The 13,872-nt window shown below is 39.3% G+C and overlaps 1 pseudogene; it reads left to right on the forward strand.

Moving 5' to 3' along the window:
• The window catches only part of LOC116458569 (aldo-keto reductase family 1 member B10-like), a 63,316-nt pseudogene extending 59,999 nt beyond the window's left edge, over positions 1–3,317 (forward strand).
• The last annotated feature ends 10,555 nt before the right edge of the window (positions 3,318–13,872 follow it).

Consider the following 13,872-nt stretch of genomic DNA (forward strand, 5'->3'; position numbering starts at 1 on the left):
GAACTAGAAATACCATTTGACCCAGCCATCCCATTACTGGGTATATACCCAAAGGACTATAAATCATGCTGCTATAAAGACACATGCACACGTATGTTTATTGTGGCACTATTCACAATAGCAAAGAGTTGGAACCAACCCAAATGTCCAACAACGATAGACTGGACTAAGAAAATGTGGCACATATACACCATGGAATACTATGCAGCCATAAAAAATGATGAGTTCGTGTCCTTTGTAGGGACATGGATGAAACTTGAAAACATCATTCTCAGTAAACTATCGCAAGGACAAAAAACCAAACACCACATGTTCTCACTCATAGGTGGGAATTGAACAATGAGAACTCATGGACACAGGAAGGGGAACATCACACTCCGGGGACTGTTGTGGGGTTGGGGGAGGGGGGAGGGACAGCATTAGGAGATATACCTAATGCTAAATGACGAGTTAATGGGTGCAGGAAATCAACATGGTACATGGATACATATGTAACAAACCTGCACATTGTGCACATGCACCCTAAAACCTAAAGTATAATAAAAAATAAAAAATAAAAAAAAAAAAAAAGAAAAGAATTTCCAACCCAGAATTTCATATCCAGCCAAGCTAAGTTTCTAAGCAAGGGAGAAATAAAATATTTTTCAAACAAGCAAATGTTGAGGGAATTTGTCACTGCCAGGCCTACCTTGCAAGAGCTCCTGAAAAAAGCACTAAATATGGAAAGGAAAAACCAGTACCAGCCACTGCAAAAACACACTGAAGTGCAAAAACCAATGACACTTTGAAGAAACTGCATCAAGTAGTCTGCAAAATAAGCAGCTAGCATCATTATTACACGATCAAATTCACACATAACAATTTTAACCTTAAATGTAAAGAGGCAAAATGCCCCAATTAAAACACACAGACTGGCAAATTGAATAGAGTCAAAATGAATTGGTGTGCTGTCTTCAAGAGACCCATCTCATGTGCAAAGACACACATAGGCTCAAAATAAAGGGATGGAGGAATATTTAACAAGCAAATGGAAAGCAAAACAAAAGCAGGGGTTGCAATCCTACTTTCTGACAAAACAGACCTTAAACCAACAAAGATCAAAAAAGACAAGGGCAGTACATAATGGTAAAGGGATTAATTCAACAAGAAGAACTAACAATTCTAAATATATATGCACCCTATACAGAAACACCCAGATTCATAAAACAAGTTCCTAGAGACCTACAAAGAGACTAAGACTACCACACAATAATAGTGGGAGACTTTAACACCCCACTGTCAATATTACACAGATCATCGAGACAGAATATTAACAAGGATATTCAAAACTTGAACTCCGCTCTGGATCAAGTGGACCTGATGGATATCTACAGAACTCTCCATCCAAAGAAAACAGAATATACATTCTTCTCAGTGCCACATGGCACATACTCTAAAATTGATCACATAATTGGAAGTAAAACACTCCTCAGCAAATGCAAAAGAACTGAAATCATAACAAACAGTCTCTCAGACCATAGTGCAATCAAAGTAGAACTCAAGATTAAGAAAGTGACTCAAAACCACACAACTACATGGAAATTGAACAACCTGCTCCTGAAGGACTCCTAGCTAAATAATGAAATTAAGAGAGAAATCAAGTTATTTGAAACCAATGAGAAAAAAAGAGACAATGTACCAGAATTTCTGGGATGCAGCTAAAGCAGTGTTAAAAGGGAAATTTATAGCACTAAATGCCCACATCAGAAAGCAAGAAAGATCTCGAATTGACACCCTAACATCACAAATAAAAGATATAGAGAGGCAGGAGCAAACAAATCCAAAAGCTAGCAAGACAAGAAATAACTAAGATCAGAGTGGAACTGAAGGAGACAGAGACATGAAAAACCCTTCAAAAAAAATCAATGAATCCAGGAGCTGGTTTTTTGAAAAAAAATTAATAAAATAGATAGACCATGGGCAACCCGCTCAGGTCCCCTTCCATGCTGTGGAAGCTTTGTTCTTTCACTCTTCACAATAAATCTTGCTGCTGCTCACTCTTTCAGTCTGCACCACCTTTTAAGAGCTGTAACACTCGCCGTGAAGGTCCACGGCCTCATCTTGAAGTCAGTAAGACTATGAACCCACCAGAAGGAAGAAACTCTGGACATATCTGAAGGAATAAACTCCAGACACACCATCTTTAAGAGCTGTAACACTCACCACAAAGGTCCGTGGCTTCATTCTTGAAGTCAGTGAGACCAAGAACCCACCAGAAGGAACCAACTCTGGACACAGCAGGACATGAGACTTCTAGTGCTCACTCAGAATCATTTCTGCACCAACCACGGCCATCTTTGTGGAGCTCAGTACCAAAGCCAAGATGCCCATCGTGGGCCTGGGCACTTGGAAGTCTCCTCTCGGCAAAGTGAAAGAAGTGGTGAAGGTGGCCATTGATGCAGGATATCACCACAATGACTGTGCCTATGTCTATCAGAATGAACATGAGGTGGGGGAAGCCATCCAAGAGAAGATCCAAGAGAAGGCTGTAAAGCAGGAGGACCTCTTCATCATCAACAAGTTGTGGCCCACTTTCTTTGAGAGACCCCTTGTGAGGAAAGCCTTTGAGAAGACCCTCAAGGATCTGAAGCTGAGCTATCTGGACGTCTATCTTATTCACTGGCACAGGGATACAAGTCTGGGGATGATTTTTTCCCCAAAGATGATAAAGGTAATATGACCGGTGGAAAAGCAATGTTCTTGGATGCCTGGAAGGCCATGGAGGAGCTGGTGGACGAGGGGCTGGTGAAAGCCCTTAGGGTCTCCAATTTCAACCACTTCCAGATAGAGAGGCTCTTGAACAAACCTGGACTGAAATATGAACCAGTGACTAACCAGGTTGAGTGTCACCCATACCTCACACAGGAGAAACTGATCCAGTACTGCCACTCCAAGGGCATCACCATTATGGCCAGCAGCCCCCTAGGCTCTCCGGATAGACCTTGGGCCAAGCCAGAGGACCCTTCCCTGCTGGAGAATCCCAAGATTAAGGAGATTGCTGCAAAGCACAAAAAACCACAGCCGAGGTTCTGATCCGTTTCCATATCCAGAGGAATGTGATTGTGATCCCCAAGTCTGTGACACCAGCACACATTGTTGAGAACATTCAGGTCTTTGACTTTAAACTGAATGATGAGGAGATGGCGACCATACTCAGCTTCAACAGAAACTGGAGGGCCTGTAACATGTTGCAATCCTCTCATTTGGAGGACTATCCCTTCGATGCAGAATATTGAGGTTGAATCTCGTGGTGAGATTACACAGGGGATTCTCTTTCTTCACTGAAGTGTGACATCTCCACTCAAGTCCTATTTTAGCCAAGCTTATCTGAGATCACAGTGAACTTCGTCCTCTTGTAGGCCAGAATCAAGGTGCTGTTTTAACATTTATTTCTGTATGTTCAACTAGGATCAGAAAATCACAGAAAAGCATGGCTTGAATAGGCAAATGACAGTTTTTTCCACTTATCTGATCTGAACAAATGTTTGTCAAGCACCAGAAACTCTGCCAACACTGAGGATGTAAAGATAAATAATAAAAAATAATGATTGTAAAAAAAAAATAGATAGTCCGCTAGCTAGACTAATGAAAAAGAAGAGAGAGAAGAATCAAATAGACACAATAAAAAATGATGAAGGAGATATCACCAATGACCCCACAGAAATACAACCAACCATCAGAGAATACCATAAACACCTCTACGCAAATAAACTAGAAAATCTAGAAGAAATTGATAAATTCCTGGACACGTACACCATCTCAAGACTAAACCAAGAAGAATTCGAATCCCTGAATAGACCAATAACAAGTTCTGAAATTGAGGCAGTAATAAATAGCTACCAACCAAAAAAAAAGCCCAGGACCAGATAGATTTACAGCTAAATTCGACCAGAGGTTCAAAGAGGAGCAGGTACCATTCCTTCTGAAATTATTCCAGACAACTGAAAAGGAAGGACTTTTCTCTAACTCATTTTATGAGGCCAGCATCATCCTGATACCAAAACCTGGCACAGATACAACAAAAAAAGAAAATTTCAGGCCAATATCCCTGATGAACATTGATGCAAAAGTCCTCAGTAAAATATTGGCAAACCAAATCCAGCAGCACATCAAAAAGGTTATCCACCATGATCAAGTCAGCTTTATCCCTGGGATGCAAGGCTGGTTCAACATACACAAATCAATAAATGTAATTCATCACATAAACAGAACTAAAGACAAAAGCCACGCAATTATCTCAACAGATGCAGAAAAGGCCTTTGATAAAATTTAACATCCCTTCATGTTAACAACCCTCAATAAACGAGGAATTGATGGAACACATCTCAAAATATTAACAGCCATTTCTGAAAAACCCACAGCCAATATCATACTAAATGGGCAAAAGCTAGAAGCATTCCCCTTGAAACCTGGCACAAAACAAGGATGCCCTCTCTCTCACCACTCCTACTCAACATAGTATGGAAGTTCTGGCCAGGGCAATCAGGCAAGAGAAGGAAATAAAAGGTATTCAAATAGGAAGAGAGGAAGTTAAACTGTCTCTGCAGACAACATAATCCTATATTTAGAAAATCCCATTGTCTCAGCCCAAAAGCTCCTTAAGCTGATAAGCAGCTTCAGCAAAGTCTCAGGATACAAAATCAATGTGCAAAAATCACAAGCATTCCTATACACCAACAATAGACAAACAGCCAGCCAAATCATGAGTGAACTCCCATTCACAACTGCTACAAATAAAATACTTAGGAATACAGCTAAAAAGGGATGTGAAGGACCTCTTCAAGGAGAACTACAAACCACTGCTCAACGAAATAAGACAGGACACAAACAAATGGAAAAACATTCCATGGTCATGGATAGGGAGAATCAATATCGTGAAAATGGCCATACTACCCAAAGTAATTTATAGATTCAATGCTATTCCCATTAAACTACCATTGCTGTTTTTCACAAAATTAGAAAAAAACTACTTTAAAATTCTTATGGAACCAAAACAGACCCCATATAGCCAAGACAATCCTAAGCAAAAAGAACAAAGCTGGAGGCATCATGTTACCCAACTTCAAACTATACTGCAAGGCAACAGTAACCAAAACAGCATGGAACCGGTACCAAAACAGACACATAGACCAATGGAACAGAATAGAGATCTCAGAAATAAGGCCACACATCTACAATCATCTGATATTTAACAAACCTGATAAAAACAAGCAATGGGGAAAGGATTCCCTATTTAATAAATGGTGCTGGGAAAATTGGCTAGCCACATGCAGAAAATTGAAACTGGACCCTTTCTTTATAATTCATACAAAAATTAACTAAAGATGGATTAAAGACTTAAATGTAAAACCAAACACTATAGAAACCCTAGAAAAAAAATCTAGGCAATACCATTCAGGACATAAACAAAGATTTCATGACAAAACATCAAAAGCAATTGCAACGAAAGCAAAAATTGACAAATAGGACCCAATTAAATGAAAGAGCTTCTGCACAGCAAAAGAAACTATCATCACAGTGAACAGACAACCTATGGAATGGGAGAAAATGTTTGCAATCTATCCCACTGACAAACGTCTACTATCCAGAATCTACAAGGAACTTAAACAAATTTACAAAAAAACAACAAAAAACCCCATCAAAAATTAGGCAAAGGACATGAACAGACACTTCTCAAAAGAAGACGTTTACATGGCCAAGAAACTTATGAAAAAAAGCTCAACATTACTGATCATTAGAGAAATGCAAATCAAAACCACAATGAGATACCATCTCATGAGTCAGAATGGCAATTATTATAAAGTGAAGAAACAACAGATGCTGGCAAGGCTGTGGAGGAACAGGAACGCTTTTACACTGTTGGTGAGAATGTAAATTAGTTCAACAATTGTGGAAGACAGTGTGGTGATTCCTCAGGGATCTAGAACCAGAAATACCATTTAACCCAGCAATCCCATTACTGGGTATATACCCAAAGGAATATAAATCATTCTATTATAAAGATACATGCACACATATGTTTATTGCAGCACTATTCACAATAGCAAAGACATGGAATCAACCCAACTGTCCATCAGTGATGGACTGGATAAAGAAAATATGGTACATATACACCATGGAATGTTCTTCAGCCATAAAAAGGAACAAGATCGTGACCTTTGCAGGGACATGGATGGAGCTAGAAGCCATTATTTTCAGCAAACTAACACAGGAACAGAAAACCAAATACCGCACGTACAAGTGGGAGCTGAATAATGAGAACACATGGACACAGGGAGGGAAACAACACGCACTGGAGCCTACTGGGGGGGCGTTGGGAGGGAGAGCATCAGGATAAACAGCTAATGCATGTGGGCCTTAACACCTAGGTGATGGGTTGATAGGTACAGCAAACCACCATGGCACATGTTTACCTATGTAACAAACCTGCATATCATGCAAATGTATCCCAGAACCTAAAATAAAATGAAATTTTAAAAAAGAAGGAATGGAACTAGACCCCTATCTCTCACCATACACAAAAATCAAATCAAAATGGATAAAAGACTTAAGTCTAAGACCTGAAACTATGAAACTAGTGTTAATAGAAGAAAACATTGGGGAAATGTGCCAGGACATTGGTCTGGGCAAGATTTTCTGTGTAAGACCTCAAAAGCACAGGCAACCAAAGCAAAAAAGACAACTGGGATTTTATCAAGATAAAAGTCTTCTGTATAGCAGAGGAAACAATCAACAAAGTGCAAAAATAACCCACAGAACAGGGGAAAAGATCTGCCAACTACCCATCTAACAAAGGATTAATAATCAGAATATATAAGGAGCTCAAACAACTCAATGGAGAAAAAAATGACAATAATCTGATCAGAAAATGGGGAAAAGAGCTGAACAGACATTTCTCAAAAGAATACACACATGGCTGCACATGGTGTCTCAAGCCTGTAATCTCAGCACTTAGGGAGGCTGACATGGGAGGATCAACTGAGGACAGAAGTTTGAGACCAGCCTGGAAAATATAGCAAGACCCTATCTCTACAAAACAAAAAAATTAAAAAATTACCCATGCCTGTAGTAGTCCTAGCTACTCAGGAGGCTGAGGCGAGAGGATCACTTGAGCCCAAGAGTTCAAGGCCACAGTGACCTATGATCACTCCACTGCACTCCAGCCTGGGTGACAGGGTGAGACCTTATCTTTTAAAAATAAATAAATAAATAAATAAAAATTTTAAAAAAAGATGATGATATACAAATAGCAATGGGTATATGAAAAAATGCTCAATATCACTAACCGTCAGAGAAATGCATATCAAAACTACAATGAGATACCATCTCACCCCAGTTTAAATGGTTCTTATAAAAAAGACAAGCAATAACTGATGCTGGCAAGGATGTAAAGAAAGGGAAACCATCATATAGGATTGGCAAGAATGTAAATTAGTCTAGCCACTATGGAAAACAGTATGGAGGTTCCTCAAAAGACTAAAAATAGAACTACCGTATGATCCAGCAATTCCACTACTGGGTATATATCTGAAAGAAAGAAAATCAGCAGGGCATGGTAGCTCATGCCTGTAATCCCAGCACTTTGGGAGGCTGAGGCAGATGGATCATTTGAGGTCAGGAGTTTGAGACCAGCCTGGCCAACATGGTAAAACCCCACCTCTACTAAAAATACAAAAACTAGCCAGGTGTGGTGGCACACGCCTGTGATCCCAGTTACTCATGAGGCTGAGTCAGGAGAATCACTGAAACCAGGGAGGCGGAGGTTGCAATGAGCGGAGATCGCACCATTGCACTCCAGCCTGGGAGACAAAAGTGAGTCTCTGTCTCAAAAAAAAAAAAAAGAAAGAAAAAAAAAAAAAAGGGAAGAAAGAAAGAAAAGAAAGAAGGGAAAGGAAGAAAGAAGGAGAAGGAAGGAAAAGAAGGAAAAAGATATATGCACTCGCATGTTTATCAAAGCACTATTCACAATAGCCAAAATACGGAATTGATCCAAATGCTCATCAATGGAAGAATGGATAAAGAAAAAGTGGTATAAATATTATCCAGCCATAAAAAAGAATGAAATCCTGTCATTTGCAGCAACATGTATGGAACTGAAGTTCATTATCTTAGGTGAAATAAGCCAAGCACAGAAAGACAGATATTGCATGTTCTCACTCATATGTGGGAGGTAAAACAGTAGATCTTATGAAGATAGAGAGTAGACTGGTGGTTACCAGAGGCCGGGTAGGGTGGGGGGAACAGGGAGATGAAAAGAAGATGGTTAACGGGTACATATTTACACCTATTCAATAGTTTAATAGAAGAAATAAGACCTAGTTTTTAGATAGATCAGATGGATATCCTAACTACACCGATTTAATATTTACAAATCATGTATTAAATTATCATATGTACCTCAAAACAATGTACATCTATTATGCATCAATAAAAATAAATAATTTTTTAAAAGGGAAGTAACAATATTTTCAAAACACTAAAAAATAACGAAGTAGCAATACATGCTATAACATGGGTAAACCTTGCAAAGGTGCTAAGAGAAAAAAATGGACACAAAAAGCCACATATTGTATAATTCTATTTATATAAAATGTAATAGACAAACAGAATATAGAGACAGAAAGCAGATTAGTGATTGCAGGGGCTGAGGAAAGTGGGAAGTGAAGAGTGGTTGCTTAATGAGTACAAGTTTTCCTCTTGGGCAGATGAAAATGCTCTGGAATATACAGTAGTGACAGTAACACAATATTATGAATGTAATGGAAACCACTGAATCATACACTTGAATGATTAAAATGGTGAATTTTACGTCAGTATAACAAAAGTAGAAAAATTACCATATACACAGTTACAGCTATGTAAAAATGTATATATAAGTGTAGGGGAAAGGACTAAAAGAATAGTTTTTAAAAGACTTAGGTGGGTTGAGGTTTTTTTCTATTTTTCAAACTTTTTATTAACATCATATTGTTTTCACAATAAAAAAAGGATAATTATCATATATTGAGTACCTACTACATATTAAGCACTGTGCTAGGCATTTTGAATCAAGAGTGTTTTCCAGCCTGCTGGGTAAACAGAAAACATCTGACAGAAACATGGAAGACAGCAAAGGTATCTAGTTCTAGGGGGAAAAACTGAATGCCTTAGTTATCTATTGCTGTATGACAAACTATCCCTAAACATGGCAGCTTTAAACAATAAATATTTAGCAAATATCTCTGTGTATTTAAAGGCATGGGCATAGATGAGCTCTCTAAGCTCAACGTGGTGGTTAACTTTACGTATCAGCTTGACTGGGCTAACGGATGCTGTGATGGTTAATACTGTCAACTTGATTGGATTGAAGGATGCAAAGTATTGTTCCTGGGTGTGTCTGTGAGGGTGATGTCAAAGGAGATAAACATTTGAGTCAGTGGACTGGGAGAGGCAGACACACCCTCACTCTGGGTGGGCACCATCTAATCAGCTGCCAATGCGGCTAGAATAAAGCAGGCAGAAGTTGGAAAGAGCAGACTTGCTGAGCGTTCCGACCTTCACCTTTCTCCTGTGTTGGATGCTTCCTGCCCTCGAACATCAGACTCAAAGTTCTTCAGCTTTTGGACTCTTAGACTTACACCAGTGGTTTGCCAGGGGCTCTGGGGCCTTTGGCCACAGACTGAAGGCTGTTGCACTGTCAGCTTCCCTACTTTTGAGGTTTTGGGACTCAGAGTAATCCATCACTGGCTTCCTTACTCCTCAACCTGCAGACAGCCTATCGTGGGACTTTACCTTCTGATCGTGTGAGTCAATTCTCCTTAATAAACTCCCTTTAATATATACGTCTATCCTATTAGTTCTGTCCCCCTGATTAATACAGATGTCCAGATATCTGGTAAAATGTTATCTATGGGTGAGTTTGTGAGGTTATCTCCAGAAGAGACAAACATCGGCATCAGTAGACTGAGTAAAGAAGACTACCCTCACCAATGCAGGCAGGCAGTATCCAATCCACCGAGGGCCTAAATTGAACAAAAAGGCAGAGGAAGGGCAAATTTTTTCTCTCTTACTAAGCTGAGACATCCATCTTTTCCTGCCCCCAGACATCAGCATTCTTGGTTTTTGAGCTTTCAGACCCGAACTGAACTATACCACCAGTATTCCTGGTTCTCCAGCTTGCGGATGGCAGATCTTGAGACTTCTCAGCCTCCTTAACCACATAAAGCAATTCCTATAATAAATTTCCTCATGTGTATATGTATACACACACACACACACACACACATATATATATATACACACACACATATATCTTAGCGACTGTGTTTCTCTAGGGAACCCTGACTAATACAGTCAAGGAAAAAGACTTGGTTTTCCTATATAATTTAATAGCCCCCCCAAAAAAATAAGAACTAGTAAAAGGGATGACAGTATCTTGTAAAGAAATAAAATGGTGCTATAACTATAATTCCTTAAAGTTACAAGATGGGTGGTCTGTGGATCTAATTGTGCCCCAATTATAATCCCAATACATTGATCATAGCTGTATTTTAATGTAATCCTTAAAATTGTCCATTTCAGTTGCCTTTATAAAAACCCCACTACATCAACCCCATATATAGAGCTTGTCCATAGAGTTTTATAGGGAATCAATTCAATTCTATAAATAACTGGGTATTTCATTCTTAATAAGCTTATTCTGCCCTTCAACATCTGATTTGGTTTAAAAAAAATAGATTAAGATGTCTTTGGTAAGCCCAGATCTCTGCTATTACAAAGTCAAAGAAAAGTACTTTTTTGAGAATTTGAGGTTGAATACTACACTGGCATCACACATTTAAGAAAAGAAGACCCCATCCTTCTTGATTCTTCTTCTTACTTCTTAATTGGCCATGGCATTAAGAGACTGCTTAGGTAGGAAAATCCTGTAAGTAAGCTGCCCTAGTGCTAACTAGGATATGTCTTCAATCTTCTTCAAACATGTATGTATAAGTACCACAGTGACTAAAATCCAACCCACAATTAATTGCTGAAGCTTTAAAAGTACGGTCATTTGCAATGCAGCAATTCCTTGATAATTATTTCCATCACTTTTCACAATACCTTTAATTTACTGACTAAATCTTAATGAAGTTTTTATTGACAATAATTTCATAATTTTCTTTGTCCAATTTGTACTAAGTCCTCTCATATATGGTATCCAAAACATATACCTAGAGTTATTCTCCAATTCATATAAAATTACAGAAAAGAAATCCTAAATAGTGGCAAAGCCTCTAAAACTCTGCAGTTTTGTCAAACCTATTCCTTTTGAGTGAAGTGCAAAAGCACACAAGGCAGCTAAGTTAAAATTACCATACTTTTATCACCTCTTGTTGGTTACTACGTGTTTTGTGTGAAATTTTCATAATACAATTGTGTAAAAGAAAGAACAAGGATTTGGGGTCTGATTGGCCCAGCTTGAATTGTGTGGTAGGCAAAAATCTAAGATGTCCCCAAGATTCCTGCCCCTGCTGTTACACTCCCTAAATAATCCCCTTCACTTGTGCAGGACTTGTGAATATAATAGAATAATCACTTTCATAATTGCATTCTATTATATAAAACTCCATTGTAGCAGACTACAGAGGAATTATTGTGCTGACCTTGAAGAAGCAAACTACCATGTTGTGGAAACAGCCACACGGCAAGGAAAAAAGTGGGTAGCCTATAGGAACTGAAAATGCCCCTCTACTGACAACCAGAAAGTCTTACAATCATAGGAGCTGAATTCTGCCAACAACTAGTTATCTTAGAAGAGGACCCCAAACCTCAGATGAGATTGCAGCCCCAGTCACCACCTTGAGACCTGATGAGATCCTAAGCAAAGAACCCAGTCAACACATAACCACACTCCTCACCTACAGAAACTATGAGGTAATAAATTTGTGTTGTTTTAAGCCACTAAGTTTATGGTTCTTTCTTATGCAGCAATAGAAAACAAATACAATCACATGCCCACTCTTTGGCCAGAGGAGGGTGGGATACCTTGATTGACAGACAAAGTAAGGTTTCATCCAATGGCAGAGGGGTGGTGCCCCTTAAGTACAATTAAGGTGTCAGTATCAGTTGGGAGGATAGATATTGGAATAAAGAACAAAAATTACCCATCACAACACATTCATTATCTGACATCTCATATGCCTTCAACATTCAACTCATGACTCTTCCCTACTGGAAGCATTGTCTACTGCCATCTACACGTCTCAATTTATATGCTATTGTGCCAGAGACTAACAAATAATACATGAGGGCAACAAAATGAGTGAGAACACTAAGCTAATATTACAAGTTACACCCCTGTCTGCCAATACACTCATGTGTCGCTTAATGTTATGTTCTGAAAAATCCATCCTTAGATGATTTCATCATTGTGCAAACATTATAGAGTGTACTTACACTAACCTAGATGGTATGGACTGCCACACACTTAGTCTATATAATACAGCCCATGGGGTCCCCAACTGGTACCAGTCCGTGGCCTGTTAGGAACCAGGCCACACAGTAGGAGGTGAGCGGGTGAGAGAGTGAAGTTTCATCTGTATTTACAGTCATTCCCCATTGCTCACATTACCGCCTGAGCTCCACCTCCTGTCAGATCAGAATTAGATTCTCATAGGAGCATGAACCCTACTGTAAAGTGCACAACCTACTGTGATGTAGGTTGTGTGTTCCTTATGAGAATCTAATGCCTGATGATCTGTCACTGCCTCCCATCACCCCCAGACGGGACCGTCTAGTTGCAGGAAAACAAGCTCAGGGCTCCCACTTATTCTACATTATGGTGAGCTGTGTATTTCATCATATATTACAATGTAATAATAATAGAAATAAAGTACACAATAAATGTAATGCGCTTAAATCATCCCAAAACCATACCATGGAAAATTATCTTCCACAAAACTGGTCTCTAGTGCCAAAAAGCTTGGCGACCACTGGAGTAGCCTATTGCTCCTAGACTACAAACCTGTACAGCATATTCAGTAGGCAACTGTAACACAATAGTGTTTGTGTATATAAATATATCTATCTAAACATAGAGACACAGTGAAAATACAGTATTAAAGTTTTACGGGACTGCTGCTATATATGTGGTCCACCATTGACCCAAATGTCATTATGAGGCGCATGACTGTAATTAGCTATGTGAACTTGGGCAAGCTATTCATGGGCCACAGTTTCCTGCCTGTAGATGAAGAGATTGGACTAACTTTAATGATTCTTCCAGCATTAAACTTCTATGATTTTATAAAATGCTCCCAAAACCATCAAAATAATTTAAAATAAATTTCCGATTTGCTATAAAAGAACAAAGAAATGCCATACTGCTCCCAATCACATGCCCTGTTCCTCCCAGTATTCTGTCTGCCTCTGAACATGGCACCAAGAAAGGTTTTCTGAGAAAGCCAAAACATATTTGCCTTCCACACCCAAATTAGCTTAACTGAAACCGCCACATAAAAGAACAGAAACACGGGCCGGGCGCGATGGTTCATGCCTGTGATTCACTCGGGAGGCCGAGGCGGGCAGATCACGAGGTCAGGAGATTGAGACCATCCTGGCTAACACAGTGAAACCCTATCTCTACTAAAAATACAAAAAATTAGCCAGGCATGGTGGCAGGTGCCTGTAGTCCCAGCTACTCAGGAGGCTGAGACAGGAGAATAGCATGAAACCACGAGGCGGAGCTTGCAGTGAGCCGAGATTGTGCCACTGCACTCTAACCTGGGCAACAGAGCAAGACTCCGTCAAAAAAAAAAAAAAAAAAAAGAACAGAAACAGGGAGTGGCAGGGAGGAGATCATCAGGATCACCA

This window comes from Hylobates moloch, unplaced genomic scaffold (genome assembly GCF_009828535.3).
Source record: "Hylobates moloch isolate HMO894 unplaced genomic scaffold, HMol_V3 SCAFFOLD_3, whole genome shotgun sequence".
NCBI classification, from domain to species: Eukaryota; Metazoa; Chordata; class Mammalia; order Primates; family Hylobatidae; genus Hylobates; species Hylobates moloch.